A 21,115-nucleotide genomic window follows, 5' to 3' on the forward strand; every position below is an offset into this window, starting at 1 on the left:
CCCCTTCCCCTGCACTGGCCTTCCCTCCACACCCAGGAGCACCCAAGGGGAGGGGAGGGGAAGGGGGTCCGGTCTTTCCCTGGCACCCCTCGTGGGAGAGCAACAGGCTTTGCAGGCTGTGGCCTGGGAGCAGGCACCCTTCCAGCCCAGGGGCAGGGGTTGGGCACTCAGCGGTGGGCTTTCCCTGTGGGACCAGAAAGTTGTGGCTGCCGACGATGAAAGGATTCCTCCAGCGTTTTGGCTCTCCCTTTTCAAACCGCACGCTCCATCCTTGTCTCCCCAAGGCTCCACACCCGGACACCTTGCCCTGTGGGGATCGAGGCCGGCTTGGTGCAAAGTCCCATCCCCGCCTGACTCCTCCGCAGGCTGATTACCGGCACGTGGCACCTTGTCATGTCCTTGCCTTGGACACTAGGGCCCCTGTCCCGTTCCAGAAAGCATAGAGATGCCAGCAGAAGCAGACCCCAGAAGAACCGCCCTGCCCTAGGCCTGCAGCGTTTCCGTGCCCTTCTCCCTGTGCCTAAAACCAAACGGTTCCTTTTTAATGCCCTAGCACTGGGCAGCAGATGGCTCTGCGGGATCAAAGGGAGAGATACCAGGACTTGCTGGCTGCGCAGAAGACGTGTGAACATTGCTGGAAAGTCTGGAAGCGTGGTCCTGAGCCATCTTGCTAGCTGCGGAAGCCTGCCTGGGCCTGAAGAGCGACCAGTCCCAAGGCACTGCAGCTCCAGGGCCAAGTGGAGGCCTGTCAGCGTGGGAGCTCCCTCGGCTGCTGTCAGCGTTGTCTCCATTGCGGCCATGGAGCTCTTAGCAAAGGGGATGTTGAAATCCACCTACAAGGGCCAAAGGAAAAAAAAAGTGGCGTGTACTTGTTCACGGCTGGAGTAACCAGCCTGTGCCTCACAAAGGACAGTGCTGCAGGACAGATGAACAGAAGAGCTGTTAAACCCCCCATGTGCTCCTCCACAGTTTTTGTAGCGCCGTAACAGAATAACGCCCGTACACAGACCGCAGCATAGAGACACGCGTGCCACAGAGCGGGTGTGCAAGCAAACCACTGCCTCACTCATTCTAAGGACAGCGTGCGCGCACACACACGCGCCCCTTTCTTCCTTCATTACCCTCCCTAGGACACGCTCAGAGCTCACACCTCTCACTCCCCAAGACCCTCACGCACAGCCAGGACTGCACCGCCAGAGTGCACATGCACCAGCCCAACACATCCCTGACACTGCACACGCATCCGCACACATGCTCACGCTCTCCACACGCACAGAGACACTGCACAGCGGACACACCCCTCACACAGCATGGTGGCCAGGACACACGTACACCTGATGGGCCCACAGCCCCAGGGGTGCTATAGGAGCTGCAGCCCTTCTCCGGATTGTATGGGGAAAGGCTGAGGGCAGAGGAGGAGCTGCTGTGGGGTAGAGCGGTGCGGCAACCTGGGAGTGCAGATGCCTGGCTTTTCTCTGCAGCTGCAGTGCTCTCCAGCCAGGCAAACCTGGGATGGGCCATGTTTGTCCCTGGGCCTCCGTCGGCCCTTGGCTGCTCCTTGTGGCGGCCCCCCCAGGGCTGTGCTCATGTCCTGGTGGGCGCACGGTGTCCCCACCACCCACCTCCTGCCTGCTGCCTGGAGGTGGACGTGCCTCATTTAGACCTTCCTCCTCTCTTGCCGCATGGCTGCGGTTGGTTTTTTTAGCGCTTTCTTGAATTAGGTTTTCAAAGCAGCACCTAGTAGCTTCTTGTAAACTACAGGCAGCTCACAGCTGCTTGACTGCCCTGTCAGCCTTTTTCAAATCCTGGGCTCCTTGAAGCCTGTCCATGCGCCTCCTCTGACCCGGGAACACAGCATCTCCCTGCCCTTCATCAAACACAGGAAGGGGCTTTGTGGATCCTCCCAGAGGAGCGGGTGATGGCCGTGTCCTTTCGGTCTGTTGCTGGGAGAAGCCTCTTCTTCGGTCGTCTTCCTTGTCCCAGTAACGCCTGATGCTCCAAACACTGCACTCTCCCTGCAAGTGCTGCCTCTTACTAAGCACCTGCTTCACTGGCAGACATTCGGCGTAGTAAAGAGGCAAAGGCTTTGGACCGCCTTGCTGCTGCAGGGACCAACAAATTGCCAGGGAGGTCCAGAAGCTGAGTACTCAGCCAGTACTGTTTTGCCCTGCCTGTGCGCTTAGTTGGCAGCTTTCCCTGGCCATGCAACTCATGAAGTGGTGCTGACCCTGATTTCCAGAAAAGTGCTTGTCAGTTTAAAAGAGAAGAACTGGTTTTCAGTGGGGAGTTGGAAGGGCGACGTTCTGCTGCTTTGGGGGACTGCCCGCTGGCTTTTCTGGTGTGGTGACCCTTCTGTCTCGTCTCGCTCTGAGAGCTCCGTGAGGTCCCTCTTGACCCTCCCTGTGTGGAATAGCTACAAGATGCTGCTGCAGAGACTACTGGACTCTGACAGCCAGGCAGGGGTTAGGCCAGAGCCCAGATGCCCTCGGGAGCAGAGCGCAAAGCCAGAAGCCCGTTGGCTCCCCCACGAGATGTGGTGTGGGACCAGTGTTCCCTGCTGCTGCTCTCCGTGTCCTTCTTGGCTGCCTTAGCCCCTCTCCAGCCTCCACTCCCATTGGCCCAGCATGGCTTTGGCTGCTCTGGGTCTGCCCTTACTCACGGTCCCTGTGGCAGTCGGGTGTCCTTCTTCTGCCTCCCCTCGCCCCCTCCCCCGGCTGCCTTCACTACAGGGGCTTTCTGATGCACTCAATGGCCTCACAGGGCTGCCACAGCAGCGACCGCACTGTCCCAGCCCTGGGTCGCCTGTGGCCTCCCTTTTCCTGCCTCTAGCCAGCTAAACCCTGCCGAGGGGCACTTTGCCCTGGCACTCCGTGCCCTGGTGAATGTTGCAAGCCTGGCACGCAATGGCTGCTCCTTGCTGGACGAGACAAAGAGGAAAGCACTTGAGGTGCCCGGTTAATGCTGAAGAGCCATGGTGATCGCAGGCAACAATGGTTGCTCGTGGGCTCCAGTCCGCCTCTCCAAGCGTGCTCCAGTGGCGCAATGGGCCAGCGCGCAGTACTTATACAGCAGTGCTAAGCGGAGGGATGCTGAGGGTGAGTTCAAGCCTCACCTGGAGCATGGGCTTTTGATCATGCACTGCCTCCTCTTCCCTTGGGCGGTGCAGCTTCCTAGCAGTGACATCTGTCTCAAGCCAGACATCCTGGGACCTGCCAATACAGACACCTTGGAACACCAGAAGCGCTCGGGGCCGTTCCAGGCTTGACCTGGGCTCTGCCCGCATAGCACTCGGTTTGGGGCCCCGGAGGCAGAGCTGGGCTCTCCTCCCTTCTCTTCCGCAGAGGATCCAGACCTCTTCTCTTCCGCAGAGGATCCAGAGGGTTTCTTTCCCACAGCCAGCTTACAGCTTGGCCGGAACAGGACTTAAGGCTTCCAGCATGGTGGCATAACCTCAGAAAAGTCACACGCTCCCCCTGAAGAAAAAAAAAAAGCGACTTCTTTCTCCCAGGGAAGAGCTACTTGTGTTGGGGGTCTCTATGGCGTGGGATGGCAGTTGCGGGTGGGCTGGGGCTGCAGGGCAGTTTGTGTGTGGAGCTGAGAGTGCCCTGACTGCAACACGGAGAGCAAGGGCAAGGGAAAGGAAAGGTGAAAAGCTGGGCACTTTCCAGGCAGAGTCTCTCAGTTCTCAAGCTTGGCCTGGAGAATGGAGAAGCTTGACTGCTTTCCCAGAAGCAGGGGTAGCTGTCACGGCAGCCCCACAGCAGAAGACACTGCACGATCACTAGAAACCAGGAAATCATTTTAGGCACGAGCCCACTGAATGTTTGGAACAGAGAGCACAGAAGAGCTTCCTAGGCCATGGCATCTTTGGAAACAAACCCACTGGCCTACCCTTGCGGGTGCCTCCCGTGTCTTTTCCAACTCTCCTTTTCACCCGGCGGGCTTTGCAAAACCATTGCTGTGACTCGGATTCGGCCACAACGCAGAGTACTAACCACTATACGATCACAGCTGCCCATGTGATTGCCTTTCCTCCTCGGGCCATTTGTCCCTCCTGCCTCCTGCCCTCCTGCCTTCTGCCCTCCTGCGGAGCAGCCAGAGCTGTCAGGTGACGACAGGCTAGCAGGGAGAAGTCAGAAAATGCGAGTCTGTGTCCTTGCAGAGCAGCACCCGAACAGCGCAAGCCCTCATGTGCCTCCCTGGGAGAGGGGAGGCAAACTCATACTCTAGATTCACCTTTTCAGAAGTCTCAGTTCTTGGGGATGGCAAAGAACTGGACTGAAGGAAGTTACGGGGCATGTCCAGGGGCTGGCGATGAGGAAAGGACAACTCTGCAAAGAGCGGCCCCGCGTAGCCAGCTGGACAGAGGGTGGTGTAGGGGGGAAGGCAGGTGCATAGCACAGGGGATACGAACTGCTCCGTGCCCAGCCCTGGCTCTTTCTGCTCAAGTGTCCCCTCCACCACGCACCCTGGGGTGCAGTGTGAGCCTGTGGGCGCACCTCCACAAAGAGCGACGGTCCTTTCCCCACTTGCTCTGCTCCTGCTGCTGGGAGAGGTCCTGGCGAGAGGTTGCAGCTGCAGGAGTGCTGCGCTGGGTGGCGGAGGTGGCTCAGCAGAAGGGAGCTGCTCCTCGCCTGAGCTACGTTGCAGCCATGCCCGGCCCTGGCCGCCATGCACCTCGCTGACCCTGCCCTTCCCTGGCTGACCAGGCTCCAGAGCTTGGCCTCAGACCCGTCTCAGCACTTTGGACTTGGCTGGCAACCACTGCTCTGTGCCTGGCCCTCGTTCCTGACACTCAACCAGCTCTCCCTTCTTGCTCGGGTGCTGAGGGCCTGTGCCCTGCCAGGGAGGTCCCTGCCTCACTGGCCTTGCTATGTCCCTCGCAGCCTGCTTGCCTGCCCTCGGAAAGCAGCCCGCTCCCACTGCTGGCTGCCACCTGCAGCAAGAGCGTGCTCACGTTTCGCACTGTGCTGCAAGGACAGCCGGAAGGGGCATCGGTCTCCTGGCGAGAGGCAATCCAGACTTCCCCCAGCCCAACCCATGCACCAGGACAGGAGTGTTGCAGTCTGGTGGGTATAGGTGAGTGGTGCAAGGAGCTGGATTTTGGCTCCGGTTTCTTGGAGAGGTGGGTTTGAAGCCCGTGCTGTCGGGCTTTGTTGTCTCAGGCTGCTGTGATTTGTGCCCAGCTGTGATTTTCTGCTCAGGGACTTTCCAGGTGCAAACCTGTGTCCAGCAGTGACCAGCCTCCCCGCCGACCGCCACCTTGCACTCCCTGGGCCTTCCCACTGCAGGGTGCCTGCTGCCCAGAGGCTCTGGTTGAGGGCCTCGTTCTCAGAAAGAAGGAGGAATGCCTGCAGAGTTGCCTGGGAAGGCTCGGGCTGCCACGGCAATTTGTCTTCCTGACCGGCTGTGGGGGGCTGTGGTTGGAGGGGTTGGTCCCCTGCAGGGCAGGGCTGGTGCCCACCGGTGGGTGCACAGGCAGGCTGGGCCTCTCCTCCCTGGTGGTCTAGTGGTCAGGATTCGGCACTCTCACTGCCGCGGCCTGGGTTCGATTCCCAGCCAGGGAAAGGCTTAGGGTTAGGGCTAACCCTATTGCCACAGCAAGCGAGGCCTTTCACCTGGGGGGGCAGCGTGGAAGGAAGGGGACCCTATCAGACGCACAGGAGCTCTGAGCAGGCACGAGGAACAGGGCGTTTCCTCTGTTGCAACAACAGCCATCCTGGGCTTGCCTGTGCAGCCAGCTCCAGGGCAGCCCTGTCTTCTGCCAAATCCCCTTGCAGAATACCCTTTCCTTAGGGCTCCTGGGAGGCGCTGGGTGACAGAGAAAAGGTCTCTGGGTCTGCGGGACGTGACTCACCTGCCGCAGGAGCTGCCTTGTCTTTCAGTCCTAAGATCCCTGCACTACCCAGTCCCACAGAGGCAGGAGCAGGCGACTCTGCAGTGAAGCTTTGCTCTGCACATGCCAATGAGAGACCCTTCCCATGCTTCCTGGTGCAGACGGGGCCAGAAGGCCCAGGGAGGAGCTGAAATGGGCTCCTGGGCCCATGGGCAGGGTGTGTGGAGCATTGCTGGTCAGGGCCACTGAGGCCCTCAGGGCCCTGACAGCACCCAGGTGTCGCGTCCTGCTGCTACGCCACAGGGGACTCGCAATAACAACCAGTGCTTAGGCCCTGCTGATAGTCACAGCCTGAGCCAGCCCTTGGTTCTGTTACGTCCTGGACAACTCCGGTCACTTTGAAAGAAGCCCTGGAAACAAGCCCACCTGCCCCCCACACTCAGCCATGGCACAGGTGTTCCTCAGTGCAGCGAGATGTTGGTGCACAAGGGGTGGCGCTTAACGCTCCCAGACCCGATTTTGCATTCGCACGGCCTTTGGCACGGTTTGGAGACGGTCCTGGCGGACTCTTGGACAGTGCCCGGGGGGAAAGGAAGTAGCCGTTGCTGAGAGCACAGCTCACCGAGGCAGCACACAGGTGCAGCAGTTTGAGCCAAAGGAGGCTGTGACCTCTCACAAGCTCTAACAGGCTCCAGCGAGCTCTGTCAGCCATTCCTGAGCACAGGGCGCTTGGAGCTCTAGTTCCACCTAGAGTCGTGATGAGGGAAGGTCAAGCAGCCGTCCAGCAGGTGCCAGCGAGAGACCTGTACCACAAGCGCTGGGCCCAGTACAAGAAAGACATGGCCATGCCGGAGCGAGTCCAGCAAAAGGCCTCCGAGAGGCTTGAGGGATTGAAGCATCCGTCACACGAGCAGAGGCTGAGAGAGCTGGGATTGTTTAGGCGGGAGACGCAAAGGCCCAGAGGGGCTCTTGTCGGTGTGTCTAAATACGCGATGGGGGGAGTAAAGAAGACGGAGCCAGACTCCAGAGCCCAGGCAGACTCCAGACTCCAGAACCCAGAGAGGCTGTGGTATACCTAACCAGCACCAGCCCTTGCTTTGCCGAGGCTCCTCTTTATTCCTTCCTTCCTTTATCCCTTCCTTCCTTCCTTCAGGGCAGAGCTCAGCACAGCCCCTGCGGCCAGCAATGGCAGCGCAGCGTCCCCATCTGGGGCCACCACACTGGTGAGCTCCCCCTCCCCGCCCCCGCCATGGCTCTCGCTGCGCCACGGCGTGGGGTGGGGGCAGCACCCCAAAACAGCCAGCGCAGCTGCCCTTGGCTGAGGTGGGCAAAGCCTGGCAGGGTCTGGGGGAGGGTGTCGCGGGAGGCCTGGCAGCCTCTTGGTGACGCGGGCTGGGGTCACAGTGGGACATGCCGCATCACAGCCACAGCTCCCCTCCCGCCACGGGGCCCCTCCCTGCACTTCCCTGCGAGGCCTGGGCAAGCCCAGCTTTCGGGTGCTGCTCTCGCCACCGCTCTTCTCTGGAGGAGCTGCTTTGCAGCGCAACGAGAGGGCGAAGGCAGGCCACGCAACACTGCTGGAGCCTGCCTGGGGAAGTGCAAAGGAGGAGGAGGAGAAGTTTCCTCCTCCCCCTCCTGCTACAGGGCCTCATTGAGTGTGAGGGGGCGCAAAGATGGAGAACCTGTGGCCAGACGTGTTCCCAACGCTCAGGAATCTCAGCCGCTACGGTAAGGCTTGCAGGAGGTATTTCCTGACTGCTGTAGAGCATATCAGCTAGGAGAAGAGCTATGGAAAGGCTGGGCTCTGTGGGGCAGGGCTGGACAGGGCTAGTGGGTGCCACGAGAGACCAGTCTGCACGTCCCTTGGTGGCCCAGCGGTGAGTTTGGCAGCCGGGACTCCTGCAGGGGAGACACCTGGGGCTGCCCTGAGCCTGGGCGACTCCTGTGGGCACGGCACCGTCCTCTCACTGGCGTGGAAAGCTAGTCCCCGTTTCCCTAGCGGGCGGGTATGCCTTTCAGGCATGCCCACCTGAAAGGACAGGAGCCTCGCTTAGAAGTGGGCAGAGGTGTCCTCGCAGCTCAGCTCTGCAGCTCCCGCCACGTGGAGCGCCTTGCATGTTCGGAATTGGGGTGGCGGTATGTTTTGTCTCACCTGCACCGGTCACCTCCTTGGTGAGCAGGGTGCTGAATGGTTGTGCGCTTGCTGACTTGGATTTTTCCCTTGCTTTCCAGAGATTGTTACCATTTGGGACAGCGTCTCTGAATACATTCTAGAGCACTTGGCAGAGAACAAGGTGGGTCTTGTGGCTCGGTCCTCCCCTCCTGAAACGCTGACGGTTTGCCTTGTCCTGACACCCCTGTGCCACGGCGTGCCGTTGCTTCCCTCCCCTGAAAAGAGAAAGAGCACCCCCGCAGGACACTGTCCTGGACAAATGTGCCACAGAGCAGCTTCTCTGGCACTGGCGGTAACAACGGAAGTCCCGATAAAGCAGAAGAGAGTGCTGGGCACTTTCTGGGCCTTCTCCCTTCTCCAGTGCCAGCATGGAAAAACCAAAGCCTGGCCCCTGTTCCAGGGTTGGTCCCTGCCGTTGGAAACCCCTCCGACTGTAGGTAGGGGAGGAATGTTGGCTCTGCTGTTGCTTTCCCAAAGAGATTTGGGGGGCGAGCCGAGGAGCAAGAGGAAAGAAAGGTCTGGAGTGTGTGCTTTCCCTAGTGCCCCATCTTGCCCTTTGCATGCTAGGGGTGGGCAGGGCCCAGGGCAGCATCCCCACGCTCGGGCAAGCCCTCGGTCCGTTTTTCGTCTCCAGGCTGCTTATGCTTGTTCCTTCTCTCCCGCTGCTGCTCTCAGGGTGTCAAGGTATTAGGAGTGGGGATATTCTATGTCCTTAAACACTACGAGTGCTCCGTGAACGGTGAGCTTTCGATTGTTCGGAGACCCATGTTCCGTATATCGGAGGTTGTTGCCAAGGAATACCAGGCCAGGTGCGCTCAAGAAGATGTTCCTGGTAAGAAGACACGTTAAAACCTTTGCCTGCCCTTGCGCCGAGCTTGAGGCGCATGCAAACTGCTCTGAAGACATGACTGAATGCCTCCGGCTGGCCTGAGAACAACTTCAGCTTGTTCAAGCTGCAGAGGCCAGCCAGGAGCAACTGCTCAGAAAGGCTCCCTGGGTGTCCTTTCCTGGTAATATGCCTTCAGCCGGTGCGTGGGAGGGATAGGACGCTGGCCCCAAAAGCGGAGACATTTGCTGACTACGAGGCGGTGGGGGTGGGGGTGGGGGTCGGGGTGGGGGTGCGGGGGGGGTAGAAGAACCCTGTGGGCTGCTGTGCCGTCCTTGCACTTTGCTTCTTCCTTGCGTCTACTGACATGGCATAGGCTTAGCCAGAGGGCACTGGCTGCGGGCACAGTCACAATGGCCTGGCACCACGCACTTTCTCATGGGACCTGCACCCGTCTGCCCTACTTGTCCTGCCCTCCGGTAACGTGGTCCTACCAAATGGTTAGTTTCCCTTTTTTATTCCTGCACTGGCAAAATCACTGCTGCCCCCTGAGCACCTCAGTTTGCAGGCTGCTCTGACTCTTCCCGGAAGGGACTCCATAAACCGCTCCTAGGCGCTGTAGCAGAGGATTCAAGAGCCTGCTCTGAGGCAGCGCTGTCTTGCCAGAAAGTGTTGTCGCCTTGTGATTGGAGCCCGCTGCCCTGCTGCAGAGGTGACTTTGTTCCTCCTTTGCTGCTGTCTAGGTGACGTAAGAATCGTCCCTCTGAGGTACGAGGATCTATCCGTGTGTGCCCACATGCCTTTTACAACGGTGCAGTGCTGCATACAGGAGACCGTGATGGCGTTCTTTCGGGCCATCTCAAAAAGACAGGCCGTGGACTTTGTCTTCAAGGCCATTGGCATTCTCTCCGTACGAGACCAGGAAGTGACCATGAGATTTTACGATGACTTCCTCCTCACCGTGGATGGCACTGGAAAGCTGCTAGCAGCTCTGCTCGGGGTAAGTCGAGCACTTCCCCGTGCTACGCCTACTTCTTCTGGACACCTGTCAAAGGACGACTGAACTGATCTCTGTTGGCCTGCCAGGACCTTCCCGGCCAGCGGGGCAGCCACGGTCTCCAGCCACGCCAACTCTCTCTAGCGTCCGTCTCTCGTACGCAGTGGTCTGGGCGACAGAGGCGAACGTAGGACGAGCTGCCCCGCGTTAGGCCAAGGCTCTGGCTGGCCCAGCATCCCACTCTCTGTGCTAGAAATGATAATGGCGAGGCTTTTACGGGCTCAAAAGTAGGCAGTTTCTGGGGAAAGAGTCTACGACGCAGGCAGGTATCTGTGGCGCTTCCCCTCGCAGAAAGCCATGGTTGAGTGCTGGGCCGTCTGCACTGACCAGCCCTTCCCAGTGTCCCTGGCGTCCCACTGCCATGAACGGCTCTTTTCTGCCCCAGGCCTGCATTCACGCTCTGCTTGGGATGGTCACCCTGTCCCAGCCTGTCTCCTCATCCCAGCCCAATGCCCTTCCCCAGCTCTCTCGTGTGGCACTCCCGGTTCTTACCCACTGGGCAAAGGCAAAGCAAGGGCTGGGTCTCTCTCGCTCCTCTTCCATGCTATGGATGCAACCACCCAAATCCTTGGAGAGCCTGTGAGGCTAACACCAGGTCCGAGCCAGGTGTTCTCTTTCCAGGAAGGCTCATAGCAAGCCAACCGGCAAAACCCGGCCCGCAGAGACCCTGGCTAATCGAATGCCTTCTCCTGTGCCTGACTTCTCCACTAACAGAGAAGGCGCGTCCTCGTTGACTGTCTTGACTCTTGCCCTTGCGAAACACCTGGCAGTGAGGTCCCTCAGTCTCAGCTCTGAGCTGTGCATCTTCTGCTTTCCTAGTTGAGGGCTAGCATTTGGAGAGGAAACTTTGTTTCAGGGTGTCCCGGTGGCAGCATCTGCCCTGAGCACAAGAAAGATTTGCTGCCTTTAGGAGCAAGGCAGTCATGTCGCCGGAACGCTCTCACGTACCTCTGTCTCTGTTTCAGGCCCCAGGGACGAGACCCCTGGTGGTTTCAGGAAGAGGAAGTGTGGCTTTTCGCATGGGTCCCGGCAGTGTCTTCGTGTTGCCACAGTACGTTTGTGGAGTAGGTCTCAGCTCCTGCTTGGTGAATAGGAGGAGGGGAGGCGAGATGGTCTCCAGGGGCAGCAAGGAGGCCTGGAGTACACTTTCTCCGCGTTAGGATAGGGAAGCCCTGGCCCAGACTGGTGGGGCCTCTCGTGTGCGCACACGCCGCGGAGGTCTGGCCTGTGCCTCTCCGGTTCCTCAGAATGAGAGTTCTCAAGGATGTTGCGTACTCTGCTTTGGAAAGCTATGGCCTTGGCAGGCCTTCTCAAAGCTCTCTGGCAACGGACTGTGAATGCGAGCGGCAAAGGGAGCGTGGTGCCTTTTCTGCAGCCTGGCGTCTTCTCCTTTCCAGATTTGATTTGACGCTTCCGGCTGAAAAACAAGAGGCGGAATCTCCCTCCCAGGGATCCCTGAAGTGCACTGAAGAAGAAGGGCAGATGGACAGAACAGGTCATGTCACAGCTGACTTGTGAGAGAGAAGGGAGTGTGCATGCGTGCGTGTGTTCATGCGTGTGTTCCCTTTGTCCTCAGCAGTAGGTGGTTGGAGCCCTGGTCAAGATGCGGTGCCTGGGAGAGTAGACTGCCTCTTTGTGCCTCTATTTACCCCTCGCAGCAAATCTCAAGTGACTCTGGATGGCAGGAGGTCTCAGGGTGGCCCAACAGCAACAAATGCAGCTGGTGCCGCTGAAGGGCAGTTTTGCCCTGGGGCGCTGCGCCCTGGTGGATAGCGCAAGCTCCTCTTTCACTTTAGGACGTTTGGCGGCGAGGTGTCTATGCTGGAGGGGAAGGGAGGGGGGGTCTACCTCTCTGACGGATCCCGGGCACGTGAATGTGGGGAGAAAGATTGCCTGGAGATGACTGTCAACAGGCTGCTAGCGTGTGCCAAGGACGTCCTAGGGAGCAAGACCTCTTGGAGAGCGTGGCTCCAAGGGGATCAGCCTGTTTGATCCGATGCTGGAGCACATCTGCCTGTCCCAAGTGCTCACAAAGACGCTTGCTGAAGAGCCTTCTCCTTTCCTACTTCCAGGGAGTGCTCCCGTTGCGTGCCTCCTCTCTCAAGAAAGGCCTGTGCCACCCGCGTTATCTGGCGCCGGCCGTAAAAAGCAGAAGGGGCGGAAGAGCAAAGGAAGCAAGTCGTCGGCCAGGTGAGGCTCTTGGAGAAAAGGGCTGAGGGTGCCCTTGTGCTCTTGGAGTTCTTCGAAGGGGTTGCTTCTTCCGTACACTCTGTCAGTGTGACATCTGAAGGGCGGCCAACAAGTCTTTGCATGACTTGGTCTTCCTAGATTGACGGCAAGCCTGTCGCAGGTTTCTGCGAGCCTCTGGTGTCAAGCTTCTCTCTGGTGCCTTTCTTGTTTCCAGGACGGAGACTGAGATGTCGCCTGTGAGACCAGCCTCTTCCTCCAGAGGGTCTCGGAAGGCCGCCAAAGGCCGGGAGGCAAAGGACAGAGCGCGTAACAAGCAGACTGAGGGAAAAGGTAATGTCACAGCTGACTGGTGAGAGAGGTGTGTTTGTTTTCCTTTTGGCCTCCGCAGCACGGGGCTGGAGCCAAGCTGAAAAGGCGATGCCTGGCGGAGTAGGCTGCTTCTCTTGTGCCTCTGTTTACTCATCACGGCAGATCTCAGGGGACTCCTCCTGGAAGGGGCTCTCCGGGCAGTCCTGCAGCACCAACTGCAGCAGCTGCCACTGCTGAGGGGCACTTGGCCCTGGGACTCCATGCCCTGGTGTGTCTTGCAAGGTGCTCCTTAGTTGCAGGAGTCTGTCTGTGCAGCAGCATTTAGGAATTTAGGAAGATCCCTCCGCGCTCTGCGCGGGATCAAAATCCTGCCTTGAGCTGCCAGTGGCGGAGGGGGTCTAGCTTTCCCAGGGAAGCAGCGCGCTGGAAAGTGGGGAGGAAGACCACGTGGAGATGAGTGGCGACAGGCTGCGAAGCTGTGCCAAAACGTGGCTTCCTTGTGGAGGCTGGTAATTGCAGGCCTTGTGCTGTGCATCTCCCTAAGCATGTCTTTGGGCTGGATGCGCCAGAAGAGCACGTCTGTGCATGTGAGCGCCTTATAGATGTGCAGGAATCTGTTCCCCTTCTCGTGTGGAACTATGCCCTCCAGCCCGCAGCCGCCCCAAAGGAGAGGGTACCATGAGGTCACCAGCACCTCCCAGCCAAGCCCCGCTTTTTAAGCCTATGGGCTAGAGAAAGCAGGAGAACAGCCACAGTACTCCAGGGCAGACGGGTGCCCTGCAGAAGTGAAGAGCTGGACAGGATTCTGTGTCAGCCAGGGCCTAAGACCTGCTCGGGAGCAGAGCTCCGAGGCAATCGGGCTCTTTGATCCAAAGCTGGAGCACAGCTGCCTGTCCTTCTTGTTCAAACGCTCACAGAGATGCTTGCTGAAGAGTCTCCGCCCTTCCTACTTCCAGGGAGTCCTCCTGCTGAGCGCCTCCTTTCTCGAGAAAGGCTTTCTCCGCCCACGCTATCTGGGGCCAGCTCAAAGGGAGGGAAAGAATGGAAAACCCAGGCAAACAAGCCAGCTGCCAGGTGAGGCTCTTGGAGCAAAGCATGCCGGTGACCGTGTGCTTTTGGCATTCTGGGAAGGAGTTGCACCTCCTTCCCAGTTGTTTCCGTCGCACACGCCGTCGGTATGAACTCTGAAAGGTTGTCAACTCGTGTCACAACGACCGATGTCGATGCAGCAAAGCAGAGGTGTTGCAGCAGCTGAGAAGTTGCAGCAAAGCTGTTCTGCTTTGCTAGACATTTCAAGGGACCTCATTTGGTTGCAGCGTAGATGAGAGCACTTCCCAGAGGAACGTGAAAGTCAGACCATCCTCCCCCACCAACAGAGAGCGGTGTCCGTTTTCCCTGGTTTTTAGGTTGGATTCAATTCACTAGAAGCCTCCCCTTTTCCCATTTCACCCCAAAACAGAGTCTTTCTGACCACCTCACGGCCTTTAGTGCCCCTAGCAGGAGGCGGCTAGCGGGCTCTGCAGGCTCCGGGCGTGGCAAATGGCACTGGTTTTCTCCTCGTGCCATCCAGAGAGGGCCCACACCTGGGCATCCAGAGCTTTCCTTAGGGCCTGTAGGGCCCTCACTCTTGATGGGATCACAAGGGCTCAAATACACCAAATGCTCCAGCAGCACCGTCTTGTGCTGCAGAGGCTGGCACGCCGCTGCTTGTGAGCACAAGATGGAGAACGGTCTCATCCGGGACTCCGATAACCTCACCCGGCTTGTGTGTTTTCAGCCTGCTGCAAACAGTTCGGGAGAGCTCCTCTCAGGTGGACGAGGACAGCAAGCAGCAAGAACCTCGTCAAGCCAGACCTCGGACTGCAATTCCTGTTTGCAGGCAGCCAAACAGGGCAGAACAGGTAAGCCGAGGAGCGGAGCCGTGGAGGTCTCCAAGTCCGAGTGGTACTGCTGCCCCCCAAAGAGCAGGCCAGGTGGCCATGGTCTTTCAAGCTTGCCTGCCCATGCCTGGCAGGGAGAAGCTGCTGCAAAAAGCCAAAGGGGAGGAGCAGCAATGTGCTGTGGTGGGGGCATGGCTGGGTCACCCCCTCCCTTGAACTTGCGGGGAAGAAGGCCAACCACAGGCGGGGCTGTGTTTGCAAGAGTGTAGCCAGCCGAGTGAAGGACGCCACGAGTCCTCTCTCTTCAGCCCTTGGGAGACCTCACCTGGAGCCAGCCCTAGGTCCAGGGTGGGGCTCGACCATGCAAGAGAGGCTCTGGAATGCTGGAGCAAATCCAGCGGAGGCTCCCAAGCTGGCCAGCGGGCTGGAGAACCTGGTGTCCAAGGGAGAGGTGGAGAGGACTGTGTTTGTTCAGCCCATAGAAGAGAAGGCTCAAGGGTCCATCTCCTTGCTGTCTGCAGCTACCCGGGGGAAAGGCTAGAGGTAACTTAGCCAGCTCTTCTCAGAGGCGCACAGTGACAGGGTGAGAGGCACAAGACGTAGAGTTGCAAAAAGGCAGATTCCGGCTAGCTGTTGGTGGACACAGCCCGGGCAGCCTGCTCTAACTGGCCCCGCTTGGAGCGGGGCCTTGGACGAGAGTTCTCCAGAGGTCCCCTCCAACCGACCCCGTTCAGTGGTTCCGTGCTGGGGTCTGACTGGTGGAACCCCACGGGAGCGTTTGATTTCACGGTTGCAGCGCTGAAAAACGGTCATTCCTTGCCCTCATTCACCCTGTCACGAGCGATGTCAGCAAGAGAGAATGGAGCCAGCAAGCAACGGTGGTGAATCCCGGCCAGGGTCCCTGCCTGCGGCAGTGCTTGGCATGGGGGTTTCTGAGGCCAGAGCAGAGCAAGTGTGCGGGAGGACGCACAGGCCCCGCAGTTGCTGGCTTCTCCAGGGCTGAGAGGTGAGAGCGCCTGAGGGAGGTCAGAAGCAGCCTCAAATTTGTCCTCTGGCCCCAATGCAGGCTTGGCGGCATCAGGAAACGCTGCCCGAGGTTCAGCCACACTCACCAGTGCCGTGGCTTGGGAAAGAGGAGAGCGCTGCTGCCTTCCTGCCCCGAGCTGAGGAGAAGAAGAGGAAGCCAGAGAGGCTGCCGCGGCTGCGCAAAGAGTAAGTGCGCGCCAGGCCCAGCCCCGGCCTGGAAAACTGGAGTGGCAGCACCTGTCCGAGGTGTGAGGAAGCCCATCTTGGGAGCCATGGGGCTGGGTATGGCGTCCCCTGATTTCTCCTGGCATGGCAATGACCTGGGCTGGACCCTGGTGCCAGGCAGCCCCAAGCTGCATTGCCACTTGAAGGCTGTGGGTACCACCAGCGGGAGCGTGCGTGCAGGGGCTGGTCGAGGGGAGAGGCAGGAGGGCCTCAGCCAGAAGGGGAGAGGGAACTTTCCCTGCTCTTGCAGGCAGCTTTCTGTACGAGCAAGCCACACCCTGCAACTCTTGGAGACTTACCAAGTGCGTCGGGAAGAGTGGAAGCAGAGGGTAGAGCTGAATCGGCAGCGGAATTCCCAAGAGAAGCACTTCCTCTGGTAAATTTCTCCAGCTGGGGGTGCTGTTTCCCCTTCCCCTGCACTGGCCTTCCCTCCACACCCAGGAGCACCCAAGGGGAAGGGGGTCCGGTCTTTCCCTGGCACCCCTCGTGGGAGAGCAACAGGCTTTGCAGGCTGTGGCCTGGGAGCAGGCACCCTTCCAGCCCAGGGGCAGGGGTTGGGCACTCAGCGGTGGGCTTTCCCTGTGGGACCAGAAAGTTGTGGCTGCCGACGATGAAAGGATTCCTCCAGTGTTTTGGCTCTCCCTTTTCAAACCGCACGCTCCATCCTTGTCTCCCCAAGGCTCCACACCCGGACACCTTGCCCTGTGGGGATCGAGGCCGGCTTGGTGCAAAGTCCCATCCCCGCCTGACTCCTCCGCAGGCTGATTACCGGCACGTGGCACCTTGTCATGTCCTTGCCTTGGACACTAGGGCCCCTGTCCCGTTCCAGAAAGCATAGAGATGCCAGCAGAAGCAGACCCCAGAAGAACCGCCCTGCCCTAGGCCTGCAGCGTTTCCGTGCCCTTCTCCCTGTGCCTAAAACCAAACGGTTCCTTTTTAATGCCCTAGCACTGGGCAGCAGATGGCTCTGCGGGATCAAAGGGAGAGATACCAGGACTTGCTGGCTGCGCAGAAGACGTGTGAACATTGCTGGAAAGTCTGGAAGCGTGGTCCTGAGCCATCTTGCTAGCTGCGGAAGCCTGCCTGGGCCTGAAGAGCGACCAGTCCCAAGGCACTGCAGCTCCAGGGCCAAGTGGAGGCCTGTCAGCGTGGGAGCTCCCTCGGCTGCTGTCAGCGTTGTCTCCATTGCGGCCATGGAGCTCTTAGCAAAGGGGATGTTGAAATCCACCTACAAGGGCCAAAGGAAAAAAAAAAGTGGCGTGTACTTGTTCACGGCTGGAGTAACCAGCCTGTGCCTCACAAAGGACAGTGCTGCAGGACAGATGAACAGAAGAGCTGTTAAACCCCCCATGTGCTCCTCCACAGTTTTTGTAGCGCCGTAACAGAATAACGCCCGTACACAGACCGCAGCATAGAGACACGCGTGCCACAGAGCGGGTGTGCAAGCAAACCACTGCCTCACTCATTCTAAGGACAGCGCGCGCGCACACACACGCGCCCCTTTCTTCCTTCATTACCCTCCCTAGGACACGCTCAGAGCTCACACCTCTCACTCCCCAAGACCCTCACGCACAGCCAGGACTGCACCGCCAGAGTGCACATGCACCAGCCCAACACATCCCTGACACTGCACACGCATCCGCACACATGCTCACGCTCTCCACACGCACAGAGACACTGCACAGCGGACACACCCCTCACACAGCATGGTGGCCAGGACACACGTACACCTGATGGGCCCACAGCCCCAGGGGTGCTATAGGAGCTGCAGCCCTTCTCCGGATTGTATGGGGAAAGGCTGAGGGCAGAGGAGGAGCTGCTGTGGGGTAGAGCGGTGCGGCAACCTGGGAGTGCAGATGCCTGGCTTTTCTCTGCAGCTGCAGTGCTCTCCAGCCAGGCAAACCTGGGATGGGCCATGTTTGTCCCTGGGCCTCCGTCGGCCCTTGGCTGCTCCTTGTGGCGGCCCCCCCAGGGCTGTGCTCATGTCCTGGTGGGCGCACGGTGTCCCCACCACCCACCTCCTGCCTGCTGCCTGGAGGTGGACGTGCCTCATTTAGACCTTCCTCCTCTCTTGCCGCATGGCTGCGGTTGGTTTTTTTAGCGCTTTCTTGAATTAGGTTTTCAAAGCAGCACCTAGTAGCTTCTTGTAAACTACAGGCAACTCACAGCTGCTTGACTGCCCTGTCAGCCTTTTTCAAATCCTGGGCTCCTTGAAGCCTGTCCATGCGCCTCCTCTGACCCAGGAACACAGCATCTCCCTGCCCTTCATCAAACACAGGAAGGGGCTTTGTGGATCCTCCCAGAGGAGCGGGTGATGGCCGTGTCCTTTCGGTCTGTTGCTGGGAGAAGCCTCTTCTTCGGTCGTCTTCCTTGTCCCAGTAACGCCTGATGCTCCAAACACTGCACTCTCCCTGCAAGTGCTGCCTCTTACTAAGCACCTGCTTCACTGGCAGACATTCGGCGTAGTAAAGAGGCAAAGGCTTTGGACCGCCTTGCTGCTGCAGGGACCAACAAATTGCCAGGGAGGTCCAGAAGCTGAGTACTCAGCCAGTACTGTTTTGCCCTGCCTGTGCGCTTAGTTGGCAGCTTTCCCTGGCCATGCAACTCATGAAGTGGTGCTGACCCTGATTTCCAGAAAAGTGCTTGTCAGTTTAAAAGAGAAGAACTGGTTTTCAGTGGGGAGTTGGAAGGGCGACGTTCTGCTGCTTTGGGGGACTGCCCGCTGGCTTTTCTGGTGCGGTGACCCTTCTGTCTCGTCTCGCTCTGAGAGCTCCGTGAGGTCCCTCTTGACCCTCCCTGTGTGGAATAGCTACAAGATGCTGCTGCAGAGACTACTGGACTCTGACAGCCAGGCAGGGGTTAGGCCAGAGCCCAGATGCCCTCGGGAGCAGAGCGCAAAGCCAGAAGCCCGTTGGCTCCCCCACGAGATGTGGTTTGGGACCAGTGTTCTCTGCTGCTGCTCTCCGTGTCCTTCTTGGCTGCCTTAGCCCCTCTCCAGCCTCCACTCCCATTGGCCCAGCATGGCTTTGGCTGCTCTGGGTCTGCCCTTACTCACGGTCCCTGTGGCAGTCAGGTGTCCTTCTTCTGCCTCCCCTCGCCCCCTCCCCCGGCTGCCTTCACTACAGGGGCTTTCTGATGCACTCAATGGCCTCACAGGGCTGCCACAGCAGCGACCGCACTGTCCCAGCCCTGGGTCGCCTGTGGCCTCCCTTTTCCTGCCTCTAGCCAGCTAAACCCTGCCGAGGGGCACTTTGCCCTGGCACTCCGTGCCCTGGTGAATGTTGCAAGCCTGGCACGCAATGGCTGCTCCTTGCTGGACGAGACAAAGAGGAAAGCACTTGAGGTGCCCGGTTAATGCTGAAGAGCCATGGTGATCGCAGGCAACAATGGTTGCTCGTGGGCTCCAGTCCGCCTCTCCAAGCGTGCTCCAGTGGCGCAATGGGCCAGCGCGCAGTACTTATACAGCAGTGCTAAGCGGAGGGATGCTGAGGGTGTGAGTTCAAGCCTCACCTGGAGCATGGGCTTTTGATCATGCACTGCCTCCTCTTCCCTTGGGCGGTGCAGCTTTCTAGCAGCGACATCTGTCTCAAGCCAGACATCCCGGGACCTGCCAATACAGACACCTTGGAACACCAGAAGCGCTCGGGGCCGTTCCAGGCTTGACCTGGGCTCTGCCCGCATAGCACTCGGTTTGGGGCCCCGGAGGCAGAGCTGGGCTCTCCTCCCTTCTCTTCCGCAGAGGATCCAGACCCCACTCAGGGCGCAGATGCTAACATTTTCCTTTGCTCTTCAGCATTTGCCCTCCAGGCGGACACTCTCCCAGCACCAGCTGCCCAGCCTCACTGTGGCAGAGCCTTCCTAGCCAGCCTTTCCCCCTGCAGCCAGGCCAGGAGGAAGCACTCCTGGCTCTCTACACGCGAGCACTGCGGTGGAGCTGCAGGCAAAAGCTGCTGCCTCACAGCGCCTCTCACTCTGCAGCAGGCAAGGGAGAAAGGCAGCTCTGCCTTTCCAGGGAGGGTTTCTTTCCCACAGCCAGCTTACAGCTTGGCCGGAACAGGACTTAAGACTTCCAGCATGGTGGCATAACCTCAGAAAAGTCACACGCTCCCCCTGAAGAAAAAAAAAAAGCGACTTCTTTCTCCCAGGGAAGAGCTACTTGTGTTGGGGGTCTCTATGGCGTGGGATGGCAGTTGCGGGTGGGCTGGGGCTGCAGGGCAGTTTGTGTGTGGAGCTGAGAGTGCCCTGACTGCAACACGGAGAGCAAGGGCAAGGGAAAGGAAAGGTGAAAAGCTGGGCACTTTCCAGGCAGACTCTCTCAGTTCTCAAGCTTGGCCTGGAGAACGGAGAAGCTTGACTGCTTTCCCAGAAGCAGGGGTAGCTGTCACGGCAGCCCCACAGCAGAAGACACTGCACGATCACTAGAAACCAGGAAATCATTTTAGGCACGAGCCCACTGAATGTTTCGAACTTCCTAGGAAGAGCTGCCTAGGCCATGGCATCTTTGGAAACAAACCCCTTGGCCTACCCTTGCGGGTGCCTCCCGTGTCTTTTCCAACTCTCCTTTTCACCCGGCGGGCTTTGCAAAACCATTGCTGTGACTCGGATTCGAACCGAGGTTGCTGCGGCCACAACGCAGAGTACTAACCACTATACGATCACAGCTGCCCATGTGATTGCCTTTCCTCCTCGGGCCATTTGTTCCTCCTGCCTTCTGCCCTCCTGCGGAGCAGCCAGAGCTGTCAGGTGACGGCAGGCTAGCAGGGAGAAGTCAGAAAATGCGAGTCTGTGTCCTTGCAGAGCAGCACCCGAACAGCGCAAGCCCTCATGTGCCTCCCTGGGAGAGGGGAGGCAAACTCACGCTCTAGATTCACCTTTTCAGAAGTCTCAGTTCTTGGGGATGGCAAAGAACTGGACTGAAGGAAGTTACGGGGCATGTCCAGGGGCTGGCGATGAGGAAAGGACAACTCTGCAAAGAGCGGCCCCGCGTAGCCAGCTGGACAGAGGGTGGTGTAGGGGGGAAGGCAGGTGCATAGCACAGGGGATAGGAACTGCTCCGTGCCCAGCCCTGGCTCTTTCTGCTCAAGTGTCCCCTCCACCACGCACCCTGGGGTGCAGTGTGAGCCTGTGGGCGCACCTCCACAAAGAGCGACGGTCCTTTCCCCACTTGCTCTGCTCCTGCTGCTGGGAGAGGTCCTGGCGAGAGGTTGCAGCTGCAGGAGTGCTGCGCTGGGTGGCGGAGGTGGCTCAGCAGAAGGGAGCTGCTCCTCGCCTGAGCTATGTTGCAGCCATGCCCGGCCCTGGCCGCCATGCACCTCGCTGACCCTGCCCTTCCCTGGCTGACCGGGCTCCAGAGCTTGGCCTCAGACCCGTCTCAGCACTTTGGACTTGGCTGGCAACCACTGCTCTGTGCCTGGCCCTCGTTCCTGACACTCAACCAGCTCTCCCTTCTTGCTCGGGTGCTGAGGGCCTGTGCCCTGCCAGGGAGGTCCCTGCCTCACTGGCCTTGCTATGTCCCTCGCAGCCTGCTTGCCTGCCCTCAGAAAGCAGCCCGCTCCCACTGCTGGCTGCCACCTGCAGCAAGAGCGTGCTCACG

At 59.2% G+C, this 21,115-nt stretch overlaps 1 non-coding gene across 1 annotated transcript; it reads right to left on the reverse strand.

Moving 5' to 3' along the window:
- Positions 1-20,112: 20,112 nt before the first annotated feature.
- TRNAH-GUG (transfer RNA histidin (anticodon GUG)) lies at positions 20,113-20,184 on the reverse strand. Its single transcript has one exon. It is a non-coding gene; the product is annotated as a tRNA-His (tRNA).
- Between the last annotated feature and the right edge of the window lie 931 nt (positions 20,185-21,115).

The sequence above is a fragment of the Struthio camelus genome, chromosome 10, assembly GCF_040807025.1.
Source record: "Struthio camelus isolate bStrCam1 chromosome 10, bStrCam1.hap1, whole genome shotgun sequence".
NCBI lineage: Eukaryota > Metazoa > Chordata > Aves > Struthioniformes > Struthionidae > Struthio > Struthio camelus.